This window comes from Polyodon spathula, chromosome 1 (genome assembly GCF_017654505.1).
Source record: "Polyodon spathula isolate WHYD16114869_AA chromosome 1, ASM1765450v1, whole genome shotgun sequence".
Taxonomy (NCBI): domain Eukaryota; kingdom Metazoa; phylum Chordata; class Actinopteri; order Acipenseriformes; family Polyodontidae; genus Polyodon; species Polyodon spathula.
The window spans coordinates 103,615,500-103,633,068 of record NC_054534.1 but is presented as its reverse complement, the minus strand read 5'-3'; the positions used below and the strand labels follow the sequence as shown (position 1 = coordinate 103,633,068).

The 17,569-nt window shown below is 45.9% G+C and overlaps 1 long non-coding RNA gene across 1 annotated transcript; it reads left to right on the top strand.

Annotated features, from left to right (window-relative positions):
- The first annotated feature begins 2,432 nt into the window (after nt 1-2,432).
- LOC121325790 lies at nt 2,433-15,665 on the top strand. Its single transcript, XR_005951367.1, has 4 exons — nt 2,433-2,594; nt 2,811-3,193; nt 12,554-12,727; nt 13,328-15,665. It is a non-coding gene; the product is annotated as an uncharacterized LOC121325790 (long non-coding RNA).
- The last annotated feature ends 1,904 nt before the right edge of the window (nt 15,666-17,569 follow it).

The following is a 17,569-nucleotide window of genomic DNA, read 5'->3' as shown; positions in this document are numbered from 1 at the left end:
TAGCGTAAACAGAATCTGTTTATAACTTTAGAACACTCTGAGTGTCACGTGGTGGAAATGTGAGTGTGGATTGGTTGTAAAAGGGGTAGGCGGTTTGGCGTTTCTGCCAATCAAGCTGCAAGTGAGGTGAAGTGAAGACAGGCAGCTGGAAGAACAGTTGAGTAAACAAACAAAGCGAGCTTTCAGAGTGGGGTGGTTATAAGTGCCCTCAGAAGTTTTCATGTCAGGATTGTCAAAGCCCAGTAGATACTACCGGACTTCACACTGATAGATGGCACTAGAAGCACAATGATCCGTTACTTTTGACAGGTAGTTCAGACCTTTTCTTGCGAGGTGCAGAGGATCGGTGCTCAGACTGCTGCAGCAAAAAATGAAGGAATGACGTCATGTGCCAGACGTCTGTTTTCGGAGTGCAGGACGCCCAAACAACTACACTAGACTAGCCCCCTAGACAATGCTGTAACATTATACCCTCGTTCTTTTTGCAACATAAATATACATTTTTATTTTCCATATATCGAGTGAATGGTTATAGATATTTCCAGGTAGGTTATTCGCTCTCATCGTACTTTGCATACAAGATGTATAGACGGTAAATGCTTCATTTTGTAATGGAAACCCTTAAATATATGACAGTGTTGTGTATGTTTACACCATTTTGATATAGTTCTGTATACGGTACAAAAATAGAGTCACTCGGTAGGTATGTTTTTTTTTTGTTTGTTTGTTTTTTATCGTAGGCCTCGTGTTTTATTGTTCTTATGATTGAAATTAGAAAGTTGCATTTTATTATATATTGACTCATTTTATGTGTTTGACAAAAAAAACAAAAAAACAGCAAGCTTTAGTATCGTAGCAGTTTTGGTGCACATATTAAACTGAACAACACACTAATCTTACTTGGAGAGTATAATGATTATTCCTGTGGTGTATAAGGTATGGGGAGGGAGTTTGATCTGATGTACGACCAGACTGCCTTTATAGCCCTGGCCTGGCAGTTTTGACTTGGTCCGGCTTTTACCCACACTGTATGAGTATAGAATGCACTACTATAGTTTTGTTATATTATTATTATCCACAGAATAAGATGTGTGATTATTTTGGCTCATTAATCATTCCTTTGGTGGCGGTATACATCAGTAAGGAATGTGCCTGTTTTAGCCCCATCTGTCGGTGGAAAGGCAGCGCTGCATTTTAAAGTGAGGCCTTCACACCCAGCCTGTCACTTTCTTTTGCCACACAGCATATTGACACTGCCAGTCTCAGCATGTTGGTGAGATGTCATTAATGTTCGGTTTGTTAGCTACAAACAGACTCCTTTCCTGTAAACATTTTGTTTCCCTTCAGTCTAACTGGTGGGTTCATTTACTTTCTGAAGCATTCCCTTGTTTAGGTTGACCCGTTAAAAAGTTTACTGAGGTATACCATTGTGAAAACAAAGCAAAGTTTAGTGACACACAGTGAAAGCATGGTCAGTCTCAGGTAAATATAACAAAGCATATAAAAAACAGAGTTAACCCCTAAAAAACACAATACAGGTATAATAAATGTATGCTTCAGATCTACATTCTTGCTTGTTGACAAACAAAATTTACCCTAGCAGTTGCTTTAGCGATGCAGCACAGACACCAGGACCAGAGGACGCAGATGGAAATTAAATGGAGATAGAATGGAAGAGACTTCTGTGGGTACGGTATTGAATGGGTTACTGTCATTCAGCTAATGCCCTCACTAGTGTTCTCCATGAAGAGTTTCAGAGGCAGCCAGACAAGCTTCCTCTCTCCTGAAGCCCTTTTCCCCAAATCGGGGACTATTTTAATTAGCTAAACTGACACATCATAAAGCAGGAGATTATGAATGTCAGCTGTAATCTTTGCTGTGTCTCCAGGAAGCAAAAATCATGAGGAGCTTTCTGCTTCAAACCCTGGTTCTGCATGGTAATGAGGAGCTCGCTGCTTCAAACCCTGGTTCTACGTGATGAGGAGCGCACTGCTTCAAACCCTGGTTCTGCATGATGAGGAGGAGCTTGCTGCTTCAAACCCTGGTTGTGAATGATAAGGAGCCCGCTGCTTCAAACCCTGGTTCTGGATGATGAGGAGCGCACTGCTTCAAACCCTGGTTCTGCATGATGAGGAGCGCACTGCTTCAAACCCTGGTTCTGCATGATGAGGAGGAGCTTGCTGCTTCAAACCCTGGTTCTGCATGATGAGGAGGAGCTTGCTGCTTCAAACCCTGGTTCTGCATGATGAGGAGCGCACTGCTTCAAACCCTGGTTCTGCATGATGAGGAGCGCACTGCTTCAAACCCTGGTTCTGCATGATGAGGAGGAGCTTGCTGCTTCAAACCCTGGTTCTGCATGATGAGGAGGAGCTTGCTGCTTCAAACCCTGGTTGTGAATGATAAGGAGCCCGCTGCTTCAAACCCTGGTTCTGCATGATGAGGAGCGCACTGCTTCAAACCCTGGTTCTGGATGATGAGGAGCGCACTGCTTCAAACCCTGGTTCTGCATGATGAGGAGCGCACTGCTTCAAACCCTGGTTCTGCATGATGAGGAGGAGCTTGCTGCTTCAAACCCTGGTTCTGCATTTCATAAGGTTTCCTATTGCTCCTTAGTCTCCCTTTTTTCTACATTAGTACTGTTTTATACCCAGTTGTTGAATGGAATTTCAGCAAATTAGCTTTTGAAGAAAGTAAGCAAACTGCCTTTTTATAAAATTTACAGTAGTGTGTTGCTTTAGCAACCCTTAACAATTTATTTAAAAATATCAAATAACAGCAACTTGAAAGCTTGTTTTTTTTTTTTTTTTAAGGAAAATGTTGGGTATCCTGTTGTCTGTGAAAAGTGGATGTCCCAGTGATTGCAGGCAGCAATCAACACATACATTGTAACTATTTGCATTCCAGCTGCAAATTTACTGTATATTGATAAGGCCTGAATAAGTGGATCAAGAACTCCTCATACATTCAACAGTAAATTACGTTCAATGAACATAAATTCAACCTCTTGAATAAGATTTAATAATTACATACAAACGTTGGAAGAAAACAATGCCTTTGTGACCTGGGTCCACGAGATGGCGCACTTTGTATTTAAAATTGCTTAACTAGAACCACATATTACATCATTTCAAAGGTTATAGCAAAGAGTGGTGTTCTCGTGGGATAATCCGACAAGTTAGTCAGTAAAAATCAGGTGAGTGACAGGACATGTATCTGCTTTTTCTTACCAAAAACACACGTTTATATAGAGGGCATTCCCTTAAAAAAAAACTACTGAAATGTGTTTAGAAATATATAATTTAGCATGGGTATTAAACAGTTTAGATTAATTGCTAATTAATCAGCTAGCTGATAGTTTATTTGCAGAGTAATGACCTTCAAGAAATATAGTTCGTATGTATTAAATAAAATGTGTTAATTACTCACAACAAAACAATGTGGTCCTGTCGTGCCAAAATTCGCACCTTGCTGAATTTTGCATTACTTTGAGATATGCGAATGTAATAAAGAAGTTATCGCAAACCACGGCGATAAATAAACTATATAGATAAACAGGTGATTACTTTGTGTTTTGATGTTTTTATACAATTTTCCTGACTAAATTGTACATTTAATTAGTATTACCGAAAGTTCACAACAAACCACATCGATGAATAAATTCATAGCTTAAATAATCAGACGGACAAACTTCAACGAAACACTCGCGCATGCGCATACCTCAAAGTAGTCAACGAGCTTCTATATAGACAAGATGGTCATCTCTGGTGCTTTAACATTGGAACTTCTGCCCGTGCCTAAGCGGTGCATCATGGGAATCCAAGGAGTTAAGGTGGCGACTTTCCCCAATCTGTATAATGTAATATCTGCCTTATTTCCTATTCCAAGCCTTCTCTTTTTAAAACGGTTGCATTTTCAAACACAATTCACTTAGACTTATTTAGAAACACCCCTCCTTAACACATACGTGCTATTATTTCTACGATCGATGTTTTCACCTGGCCTGACAAGAGATCTTTATCGCCGAAGTGCTGTCTGAAATTGCAACTGGCATGCATATTCATGAGCAGGGAATCTGGGGCGTGGTTTGGTAGCAGAGAGGATAGGCCTATTATTATTATTATTATTATTATTATTATTATTATTATTATTGCAACTACAGTGATGTTGTCATGATTACGGAGGTGTCCACAAGGCCTAAATTAACACCGTTGTGCATTTTATTATATATGATTGACTATTGCGATGTCATTATTATTTTATTAATTATTAATAATATCGCCCATTTCAATTTTCCAAGGGATTAATTTTTGTAAGTTTAGCTTTTTATTTCTATACAGTAGATGCTGCTTGGTGTAACAAGGTGTTAGTTAATTTATATATGTATATATGGCTGTGAAGGCCTTGTATTGTGACGCTTTATCAGAGACTCCGAGGGTTAAACACACATTGACGTCTTTATCTGAGTTATTGCAGTGCCAGGGACAGTTGGAACAGCAGCTAAAAAGTATGCATTTCTGAGGAATATTTACATTGTGCTGCCTCATCAGAATGTAGCCAATTGCACAATTGCAATTATACATTTAGTTGTATGAACAGAATATCAAGTTTAAAATAAAACAGACAATAACCAAATTAGTTTAAGGTTGCCCAATTCAGGCAATACTTCTGTATTATCAGGCAGCTTCTGAAACTAAACTCCTGGGTATACATTCGCCATACTACCACTACCTAAGTTTTATTTTTAAGCCTGTTTGCCGAATAGTAATCAACACTTTAAACTGTCTTTTGGGCCAACGTTTTATTTAAAGTAATACAACCCTGTATTATACTACAACAAGGGTGTTCAATGCTAGTTTTAAATCATTACAATTCTCTGAAAATTGCACTTCATCAAATTGATTTAAGGAGATAAGGCTAGCGTTTTTGCTTTTGCAGTGATGAGAAGTGTTTGGCTGGTCCCCAAAACAAGGATTAGATTTACAAAATAAGTGCTAACACATCAATAGCTAAGCTATTTGGCTCTTATAACAAACTGGTGGCTGAGTAAAACATGGTGCACTGCTGTAGGCTGTGTGGATCCTAGTTTATACAGGCAGACCAAGAGAAAGACCTTGGTGTTGTAATAGATTCATTGCTGTCATCATCCAGACAGTGTGGGACAACGATCAAAAAGCCAAACAGAATGCTTGAGTATACAGCCAAAAGTGTAGAGTACAAATCCAAGGAGTTTACAGTGATGTTGTTTAATGCACTGGTGAGACCGCCTGGAGTGGGTCTAACATAGAGCAACTAGACTACTGGGGGTTTAAAGGAATGAGCTGTGAAGATAGGTTGAAAGAACTGAATCTATTTAACCTAGAACAAAGAGAATTAGGAGCTGACAATCTTGAAAGGAGCTGACATAATTGACATACTTTAAGCGCGGTACAGAAACCAGGACCAGACGACACAGTTGGAAATTTAGTGTAGATAGACTTAGAACAGAGGGAAGGAGACACTTCACACAGAGATAAATTAATGGTCATGCTGGTTCAGTGAACTTAGTGCTGACTGAGGAGCTGGTAAAGCTGATCCAAGAAGAAAAAGGTCTTAAAAATTCCTTCACAGTAAAGTTCTAAAGGGGTCTACTCCCCTAAATTAATCTAATGCAGTAAACCTTGTCTGAGATTTTGAACCTGTTCACACAAGCAACTTTTGTTGAAGGCAACAAGAGGGAGACTTGTGTTTCCGGCGTGTTGCTTTGTGCGACCATGCTGGTGAACATGCAGGCGACAAACCAGCGACCAGCGGGCAACGATATCTGTAAGAGCCCCTGTAAGATTATGGGCAGCCTGCTCAGCCTGGGAGGCACCACTGCTCCCCATCTCCTCTTCACTAGGCTGTGGCACAAGTATGGGGACCTCTTTGGTCTGTACTTGGGGCCACACTATACTGCGGTGATCAACAGTTTCACCAAGGAGATCCTGCTGCACAAAGGTAAGATCTTGGTTGGGAGAGCCCATATGGTGAGCTCTTTTCTTGGTGTTACTTCATTGGTGTTTCTTCAGTACTGCTGGTGTGAACCTCTTGACAAGTTATCATTGTAAATTAGAATTTGTTCTCAATTGACTCATCTGGATGAATAAAGACCTTGACTGAAATGTTGACTGCAGTGAGTAGCAATTTGGGACAGATTCTCTGAGCTCTTTACTTCAGAGTGAAAGAAGAATGCAACATAACCAAAGTTACCATACCAGAAATAAATAACTCAAATGTTTAATTAAGGGTCTTGTTAGTAGTTTTCTTTTTTTATTAACCAGAGTTTATTTGTTTCCTTCCAGAAAAAGATGTGCTATTACGATATGGAATAAAAAAAGCTTTGAAAACCTAGCTCTGTGTTTCTTAATGCTTGCCACACAAGTTAGTCAAATTAAACACAGTAATTTAAGTGAACTTTTTTCTCATTCCCAGATAAACATATTACTTATAACCTCAGGTAGTAAATGTAAGAACTACCTTAATAAATTAAATTAACAAATTGGGTGTTAAATCTTTGGAATCTTTTTTAATGATCTGTCAAATCTTAATACTGTACTAATTGAGCTGGGGACAAGCAAAAAGGTACGGTTGTTTTGTACCCTTTAAGGTGTTTTTAATTACTTTTGAGCTAACAGTGATTCTTAATTGCATACAGGGATTTGATGAATTCACTAGATAGTCCAATTATTTCCAACATGAGGAGCTATACATTCCCTCTATTGTGGAGTTCAAAATGAATAGTGTGTAGTGGGTGAGCGGAGCGGAGGATGAGGGGGGTGGATGACATGGGTGGTGGATGAGGGGGAGGGGTGGATGATATGGGTGGTGGATGGGGGTGGATGATGTGGGTGGTGGATGGGAGGGAGGGATGGATGATGTGGGTAGTACTACTACATCCATTGTATTTTCTTCGGTTATCCTTTTAATTGTATCCACCTACTAGGTGGTGGATGAGGGGGGAGGGGTGGATGATGTGGATAGTGGATGTGGGGGGAGGGATGGATGATGTGGGTAGTGGATGAGGGGGGGCAGATGATGTGGGTAGTGGATGAGGGGGGGCGGATGATGTGGGTAGTGGATGATGGGGGCAGATGATGTGGGTGGTGGATGAGGAGGGAGGGGTGGGTGACGCGGGTGGTGGATAGGAGGGGCGGATGATTTGGGTGGTGGATGGGGTAGATGATGTGGGTAGTGGATGGGGGTGGATGATGTGGGTGGTGGATGGGGGGAGGGGTGGATGATGTGGGTGGTGGATGGGGCTGGATGATGTGGGCGGTGGATGAGAAGGGAGGGGCGGATGATGTGGGTAGTTGATGAGGGGGGGTGGATGATGTGGGTGGTGGATGGGGGTGGATGATGTGAGTGGTGGATGAGGGGGGAGGGGGAGGATGACTGACGGGTGGTGGATGGGAGGGGCGGATGATGTGGGTGGATGATGTGGGTGGTGGAAGATGAGGGAGGGGTGGGCGGTGATGTGGGTAGTGGATGGGGGTGGATGATGTGGGCGGTGGATGAGGAGGGAGGGGAGGATGACGCAGGTGGTGGATGGGGTGGACGAGGTGGGTGGTGGATGGGAGGGGCGGATGATATGGGTGGTCGATGGGGGAGGATGACATGGGTGGTGGATGGGGGAGGATGAGGGATGGGTGGTGGATGAGGTGGAGGGGTGGATGACGGAGTGGGATGGGAGGGGATGATATGGGTGGTGGATGGGGGAGGATGACGTGGATGATGTGGGTGGTGGATGGGAGGGATGGGGGTGGATGATGTGGGTGGTGGATGGGGGTGGATGATGTGGGTGGTGGATGGGGGAGGGGAGGATGATGCGGGTGGTGGATGGGAGGGGCAGATGATGTAGGTGGTGGATGGGGGTGGATGATGTGGGTGGTGGATGAGGAGGGAGGGGATACTCTCCCTCCCCACCTACTGGCGCCCACCACCAAACCCTCCCCGCCTCTACTGACGGGATGACGTGGGTGTTGGATGGGGGTGGATGAGGAGGGAGGGGTGGATGACGCGGGTGGTGGATGGGAGGGGCGGATGATATGGGTGGTGGATGGGGGAGGATGACATGGGTGGTGGATGGGGTGGATGACATGGGTAGTGGATGGGAGGGGCGGATGATATGGGTGGTGGATGGGGGAGGGGAGGATGATGCGGGTGGTGGATGGGGGTGGATGACGTGGGTGGTGGATGGGAGGGGCGGATGATATGGGTGGTGGATGGGGGTGGATGAGGTGGGTGGTGGATGGGGGAGGGGAGGATGATGACCCTCCCTAACCACTAGGGGCCCTACCTACCTTGCCGCCCCCACCTGACGTGGCCCTGTACTACCACCCTCCCCGTGCCTACTGTAACCACCAACCACCCCCCGTACTACTACACCCACGACACCTACACTTACCCCACCTACTACACCCACGGGTACCCCATGACACCTACCACCTGGGACATACTTGGGAGGGGGCCCACCTACTACTTTCCCCACCGACAACCCCCTCCTAATGGAACTGAGATGGGGGTGGTGGAGTACCCTCCTACTGATGATGGGGGTGGTGACCCTCCCTTGGACGTATACCTACTGGATGGCCGTGGACTGAGGACAACCTACTACACCCGGACCACTACTCCTCCCCCCTCCCCGGGTACACTTATACACACCACAGATAACCCCTCCATACTGTTACACCCTTGGAACCTGGAAACGATCACGGGACTGGTCACCGCCAGCCACCCCCCCACGTGGCAACCTACCCCCCCTACCTGACTACACCCGACCACCTACTCCTACCTCCCCACTGGCCTACTGCGGCGGAGGCACAACACCTATACAACAACGGCCCCCACCCACACCACCACCCTACTGCCCGACCACATCCCATGAGCCTACTTTACGGGAGACGCCTGACCACATAATACCTCAACAACTGGTATGACGACGGCAACACAAAAAATCCTACCACTACGCATTCCAAACACGAACACCATATTTACGTACACACCTACCTGGATGATGTGGCTGGTGGATTAGGAGGGAGGGGTGGATGACGCAGGTGGTGGTTGGGAGGGGCGGATGATATGGGTGGTGGATGGGGGAGGATGACGTGGGTGGTGGATGGGGGTGGATGAGGAGGGAGGGGTGGATGACGTGGGTAGTGGGTGGGAGGGGCGGATGATATGGGTGGTCGATTAGGGAGGATGACATGGTTGGTGGATGGGGGTGGATGACATGGGCGGTGGATGAGGAGGGAGGGGTGGGTGACGCGGGTGGTGGATGGGAGGGGCGGATGATATGGGTGGTTGATGGGGGTAGATGATGTGGGTAGTGGATGGGGGTGGATGATGTGGGTGGTGGTTGGGGGGAGGGGGCTGGATGATGTTCGCGGTGGATGAGAAGGGAGGGGCGGATGATGTGGGTAGTTGATGAGGGGGGTGGATGATGTGGGTGGTGGATGGGGGTGGATGATGTGAGTGGTGGATGAGGGGGGAGGGGAGGATGACTCGGGTGGTGGATGGGAGGGGCGGATGATGTGGGTGGATGATGTGGGTGGTGGAAGATGAGGGAGGGGTGGATGACGTGGGTAGTGGATGGGGGTGAATGATGTGGGCGGTGGATGAGGAGGGAGGGGAGGATGACGCAGGTGGTGGATGGGGTGGACGAGGTGGGTGGTGGATGGGAGGGGCGGATGATATGGGTGGTGGATGGGGGAGGATGACATGGGTGGTGGATGGGGTAGATGAGGGAGGGGTGGATGACGTGGGTAGTGGATGGGAGGGGCGGATGATATGGGTGGTGGATGGGGGAGGATGACGTGGATGATGTGGCTGGTGGATTAGGAGGGAGGGGTGGATGACGCGGGTGGTGGATGGGAGGGGCAGATGATGTGGGTGGTGGATGGGGGAGGGGAGGATGATGCGGGTGGTGGATGGGAGGGGCAGATGATGTAGGTGGTGGATGGGGGTGGATGATGTGGGCGGTGGATGAGGAGGGAGGGGTGGATGACGCGGGTGGTGGTTGGGAGGGGCGGATGATATGGGTGGTGGATGGGGGAGGATGACGTGGGTGGTGGATGGGGTGGATGACGTGGGTGTTGGATGGGGGTGGATGAGGAGGGAGGGGTGGATGACGCGGGTGGTGGATGGGAGGGGCGGATGATATGGGTGGTGGATGGGGGAGGATGACATGGGTGGTGGATGGGGTGGATGACATGGGTAGTGGATGGGAGGGGCGGATGATATGGGTGGTGGATGGGGGAGGATGACGTGGGTGGTGGATGGGGTGGATGACGTGGGTAATGGATGGGAGGGGCGGATGATATGGGTGGTGGATGGGGGTGGATGACGTGGCTGGTGGATGGGGGGAGGGGAGGATGATGCGGGTGGTGGATGGGAGGGGCAGATGATGTGGGTGGTGGATGGGGGTGGATGATGTGGGTGGTGGAGGGAGGGGTGGATGACGCAGGTGGTGGTTGTGGGTGATGCGGTTGGTTGGTGCACCCTCGCCCACCCACCAACCCTCCCCGCCACCCTACGCTGCCCGCCTACTATACCCACCAAACTACCACCCCTCCAACTACTGCACCCACCACCTTACCCCGACCTACGGCGGCGTACACCCACATGCAACCTATGGGTCCCCACCTACTGCACCCACCACCACTTACCCCGACTCTACTACACCCGCCACCTTACTTACTCCCTCCCGCCTACTACACCCACCACCTACCCACCACCTACTACCTCCGCCTCCATACCGACCTGCACCCACTACGCCACCACCACCTACCCATCGAACCTCCCCCCCTACCTACCACACCTGGTGCTGTATACACCACCTACCACCCCATCCTACTGAACCACATACACCCACCCCCCGCTTACTGGGGGACCGATGACCACCACCTACCCCACCTAATGGGGGGGCGATGATATGGGTGGTGGATGGGGGTGGATGATGTGGCCAGTGGATTAGGAGGGAGGGGTGGATGACGCAGGTGGTGGATGGGAGGGGCGGATGATATGGGTGGTTGATGGGGGAGGATGACGTGGGTGTTGGATGGGGGTGGATGAGGAGGGAGGGGTGGATGACGTGAGTAGTGGGTGGGAGGGGCGGATGATATGGGTGGTCGATTAGGGAGGATGACATGGTTGGTGGATGGGGGTGGATGACATGGGCCGTGGATGAGGAGGGAGGGGTGGGTGACGTGGGTGGTGGATGGGAGGGGCGGATGATATGGGTGGTTGATGGGGGTAGATGATGTGGGTAGTGGATGGGGGTGGATGATGTGGGTGGTGGTTGGGGGGAGGGGGCTGGATGATGTTCGCGGTGGATGAGGAGGGAGGGGCAGATGATGTGGGTAGTTGATGAGGGGGGTGGATGATGTGGGTGGTGGATGGGGGTGGATGATGTGGGTGGGTGATGGGAGGGGGTGGATGATGTGGGTGGTGGATGGGGGTGGATGATGTGGGCGGTGGATGAGGAGAGAGGGACGGATGATGTGGGTAGTTGATGAGGGGGGGCGGATGATGTTGGTGGTGGATGGGGGTGGATGACGTGGGTGGTGGATGGGGGTGGATGATGTTTGTGTTGGATGGGGGTTGATGATGTGGGCGGTGGATGAGGAGGGAGGGGTGGACAATGTGGGTTGTTGATGAGGGGGGGCGGATGATGTGGGTGGTGGATGGGGGTGGATGAAGTGGGTGCTGGATGGGGGTGGATGATGTGGGCGGTGGATAAGGAGGGAGGGGTGGATGACGTGAGTGGTGGATGGGGGGCGGATGATGTGGGTGGATGATGTGGGCGGTGGATGAGGGGGAGTGGAGGATGACGTGAGTAGTGGATGGGGCTGGATGACATGGGTAGTGGATGGGGGCGGATGATGTGGGTGGGTGGTGGATGAGAGGTCAGGGGAGGATGACCCGGGTGGTGGATGGGAGGGGCGGATGATGTGGGTATTGGATGGGGGTGGATGACGTGTGTGGTATGTGGGGGCGGATGATGTGGGTAGTGGATGGGTATGGATGATATGGGTGGTGGATGGGAGTGGATGACGTGGGTAGTGGATGAGGGCGGATGATGTGGGTAGTGGATGGGGGTGGATGATATGGGTGGTGGATGGGCGAGGGGAGGATGACTCAGGTGGTGGATGGGAGGGGCGGATGATGTGGGTGGTGGATGGGGGTGGATGATGTGGGTGGTGGATGGGGGCGGATGATGTGGGTAATGGATGGGGGTGGATGATATGGGTGGTGGATGGGGGTGGATGATGTGGGTGGTGGATGGGGGGGGCAGATGATGTGGGTGGTGGATGAGGGGGGAGGGGAAGATGATGTGGGTGGTGGATGAGGGGGGAGGGGAAGATGACGCGGGTGGTGGATGGGAGGGGCGGATGATTTGGGTAGTGGATGAGGGGTGGCGGATGATGCGTGTGGTGGATGAGGGGGAGGGGTGGATGATATGGGTGGTGGATGAGGGAATAGGGGTGGAGGATGAGGGTGTTTTGGATGCGATTGATATATCATCGATTGTTCGCAGGATACTTACTGTGTATATGAGATATGTGACCTGATGGACGCTCTGCCCATGGAGAGCCGAGGCCTGGAGGAGGCTGTTTTCAGTGATGATCACATTCTGATGACTGCGGCCGACACCTTCAATGCTGGAGTGGAAACCACTTTTTAGCTTCTGAAGCAGACCTTGACACAAAATGTGGTTTTTGACTCCAGGTAGTATTGAAAGAAAGACCTTGTGCTCTTTACTATGAGCGGAAAGGCCATTGTTTTGTTTTCCGCTATATCCTCAGTATCAAAGAACATTCCTAAGGTACATGTGTGGTTGTGAACATGTGGTCCATTCACCATGACCCCCAAGAGTATATATCCGGGTGAATATCAGAAGATGCTGAGTGTGCAGCTCGGAGATCCTTATTCTGTATCTAGAGATTTATCACATCACAATGTAGACATGCAACAGTAATGAAACCATACCAAATACAGCATCTCCAAGCTACCAGTCCAAGCTATAACCACTGTGGAGGAGGTGTTCACAAACTGCGAGCCACAGTCTGCGGTTATTGTATGTAGAGATAGAGATAGATTTCTATTCACTCAAGGGGGATTGGTAAATCTGTAAAAGTTTTTATTTACACCCTTTGGACAGAAAACAGAGAGTTTCATGATATTACAGTATCACAAAATGCATAATTTAAATAATTAAGGTCTATATAAATCACCCCCCCCCCCATTGGGTGATTTAACTAATGAGAGTACCATGCTAGGAAACTCAAAATTCAGTGTTTCTGTCCCTCAGCTTTCATGGAGCAAGCTGGAGCTGTTTCTCTTCACCAACTCACCTCTCCAGCATTCTTGCACCACCACCCCCCTCCCCCCTCGAGTTGGTGCCCGACCTTGAAGGGGAATACATGGTAGTCCTGCAGCCTCAGAGCTAGTGTGTCACTTTGTGGCATGGCTGGATAACGAAAAACAAGAACAATGAAACCCCCACAGTTCAGCGTGTTATTGGACGGGTGTGCCAAAGGATATGCTCAGGTATTGGGCAGAAATCACTGGCTATATTGTAGGACATCTACACAGGTTTCTTGTACATCCCTGACGAATTGATGCCCAAAACTCATTGTGTTTGTAATTTTGGCCCCCAAAATGTTCTCAATCAGGAATTGTTCAGTAAAAAGCCTTTTGCTGTTCCCACACAATTCGGGCCAGGTCATATTGTGCAGTCACACCTTTTTTTTGCAGATAATGTTGAGTAAGTCAATTCAGTTATGCTCTAAATAACAGTGCGGCTGCTTTGGTTCTTACAGGCCAACAACACAAGACACAAGTGTATTTCACATTATTCAGAGTGGTGGGCAATTCTGCAAGAGGTGCCCTTGGAATTTGTGGATGGTGTTCCTTGATGTGATGTGTCTGTGCTGTGACATTGACAGGTGGCTTACGAGCATGAATTTGCAGTGTGCTGAGCAACCTCCAGCACTGGCATTGTCACATTTTATTTTATTTCTAAATCAAAGGTTTTCTGATTTTAATTTATACTTCCACTCAGTTTTGCAAATGTACCATCTAGATTCTCTGCTACTGTGAAATGCTTATAAAAACAGGTTAATTGAAATGTATTTAAAACAAGATTCTAGATTCTAAACGCAGGTTAATTTTAGAGGGGGATAATGATACTCTACTTGGAACTTGATTAGCCATCCGTGAGGTGTATACCAGATGCAGTATTTTGCACTGATCTTAAAAACAATCAGTCACGATTCCACTTATCCCCCGCTGGTGATGAAATCCCCAGTGAAGTGGATACAGTGCAGACAGGCCATATATACTTCCTACTGCTCAGGAATACCACTTATCCAACTGCCATGAAACTGGTATTCACATTATCTAGTTTCAGGTATTGAGAGTGTCAGCTGCTAGGGATATAGGGAGGTTGCCTGTGTGTCACACTTACATTTTTCAACATATCTGGATAATGGCTTATCAAATTGTCATTGTAATTCTTTTTCTATACTATTCTGTGCATGCTGTTGATGTGTGTGACAGTCGCTTGCGTTTCAGCATACTGCTCGCTCTTAATTTTGAATTTTAGGCTGTGGTGGATGGTGTATGTAACTGACATACTTGCTTTTAAAGGCTGTTGAAACATTGTTTCCTGTCTTGTTTTTATTTGTTTACCAACATTGGCTTTTAATACAAATGATAATGCAAGCCGCTGTAACCAGCGATTCTGTCCAAGGATCAGTCTAGGTTGAACTTTAGATAAGTGTTTTTGGATTTAGAAACTGAAAATCAACAGACACCCAACAAAAGCTTAACAATTAGAATTATTTTTTAACAGAAAAGAAATCTTCTGTGCTTTGGTTTGCATTATTTTATTAAAATGAAGTCTGTTTAGCACTTATAACATTTACTTTCACAAATTCACAGGTTCTTCATGAGCAACATTCACTGTCAATTGCAATTAAGCAGTTACAGTCCTATTACTGTAATGGTGAAATTCTGAAAGTGAGTCGTCTTTAATGGCTGGATCCTTTAAAAAAAATATATAAAGAAGAATGACAAAACTTGACAAGTAGGATGAAAACCAGACAGGATGGAATAGAGGATATGGTACTTGTAAAATATATATTTGAAAAAATACACCCACAAAAGAGTTATAAAAAATGCATCAATGTAAGTACACAGAGTAAGATAATGGACACCTCTGATCTGGCTATAGAGAACATCAAGTTTTGATTTAAAACAGTAAAAGTACAACACTGTACTAAAGTGTTAATGTTAAACACTGGAAACAAAAGGCCAAATGGCCACTATAACACAGGCTTCCATACATCTTTAACTGTTAGTTTGTAGCAAGCACACACAAGCAAGTTGATTTTTCAGAAGTGATATAGAGCACAAACTTACATCGGTTGTTTACCCCACTGAAAGCCAGAACATCTTTCTATAAACCGAGTGCTCGTCATGCCTATCCTTAGAAAGTAAACTCATGAGATGTGACTTGATACAGACTTACAGATCTTAACACATAAATCAAGCATGGAACTGACACAGCCTGGCTGTGTATAGAAATTAGAATTCCAAAATAAATGGGAAAAAAAAATAAACGAGACAATACAATAGTCTTCCCCTAATGGGGATTACCTTGTGTAAAATATATATATATCTAAATATTAAGGTACATCACTCATTCTAATATATATATATATATTTATATATATATATATATATTATTATTAATTTCTAGAATATATATAAGAGAGATTAAAAACATATATATTAGTTTTTAATCTGTGATTATGTTTTTGGTCTTACAAAAAAAAGATCTTTAAAAGTGCATTTTTTTTTTTTTTTTTTTTTTCCTAGTAGAGAAACATCTCAATCATTCAACCATTACAACAGACAACATTAACTCTAATTTTCATAACAGTCTGGAACTGTGTCACGCGAGACGCTGTGTGATATGAACTAACTCCGTGGCTTGCAGCAAGGTAATGGTAATCTTAAGAGTATTGACTCCTAATTTATATCAAAGAAATGAGAAAGAAATGTAGGCCTGGTATGGTTTAACTTGTATATTCCCACCAGTAGTTGGGACACACCACAGTTGTGTACATTACTTTTGCCAGACTACTGTCAAAGCACAGAAACAGCAGCAGCCCACACAGCTTTATGGGTGCATCAGTATGAACATTAACAGATAAAACAGATTTTTTTTTTTTTTTTTTTTTTTTTTTTAAAAAACAGAATATTGCTATAAAAGTAGACTGAAAAAAATGTGGGCATGTGTGTATAAACACACACAGAGAAAAGAATGGGTCCATTTCAACACGATCAATACAAACTGTACTCCAGTGTTCGTGAGACAACTGGAGAACCACTATAGTATCTTCTGTAGGCTAGTTTCAATATTGTTGTCTACAATATTTATTTTGAATGTTTCTTTGTTCTTCCAAGCTTGCCCTGTTACATACAAGTCATTCCAGTTCACATGGACCAAGGACCGTAGATGGGATCGTTATGGCAATTCAATATTTTTTGTTGGAACACCCTATATCATCTAGGTTATCTGCACTTAAAATAGGCACATTTACCACCTTCAACCATTCTCACTCCGTCAGGCATGAGTTACACGCCTGTTCTTTTGGATGCACCTACCCTGGAATCCTGGCCGCCTTCAGGTGTGGGTTATCCTCAACCACAAAATTTGGTCCATTTAAGATGGTATGGTATAAGAGGACTTTTTTTTGTTTTTGTCAAATAAGCACATAGGACGTATGTGTGCCAGGGTAGGATCGGGGATTTGTACACATTGAGCCACTTACAATCCCTCTGGAAAAAAAAAAAAGAAAAAACTGCAGTATCCTCTATGCAAGTGTGCCATAAAGGTCACAACAAGCAGTAGCTAACCAATCACCCATCTTAACAATTAAATGCATCCATTCACTGGATCTAATCACTGTAGTAACCAATTTACAAAATGCAATAACTGCTACAAAAAAGCATTTTTCCCCTTTTTTGGGGGTAAGGGGAAAAAAAAAAAATTACACAAATTGTTTGGCAGAGTGCAGGGAACCTATTAAATTTAGACAAAACTGAGATTTTGCTCAAGAAAGAAAGAGTAAGAGGCAATCAAGCATTTTTGTATGCCAATGTTTCAGCAAACTGACCTTCAGTGGGTAATCATACGGAAGGTCAACTGGCAGAAACAACAGATTTCAAAACTCTTAACTGGTAACCTCATAACTCCCATTATTGTGGACATAGTTATCAATCCAGAACCAAGAAATTTACAGATCCTCCCACATCGCATTTGTTGTATATAGCAATTGTATGAATTGGTGATAATGGTTTTAGAAGAGCACGTGAAAGCTTTGTAATTATGTCCCTCAGAACACATTTTTTGCCAATCACACGTTTACAGCTTCCTGCTATGCCAAGTCAGACCAATCTGTTGCTTGACAATTTGTTCCATTGCTTGATTTGTCTCCATTTCAACAGGCTAGAGTTTAAGTTCTTTCTCAAGAATATAGCA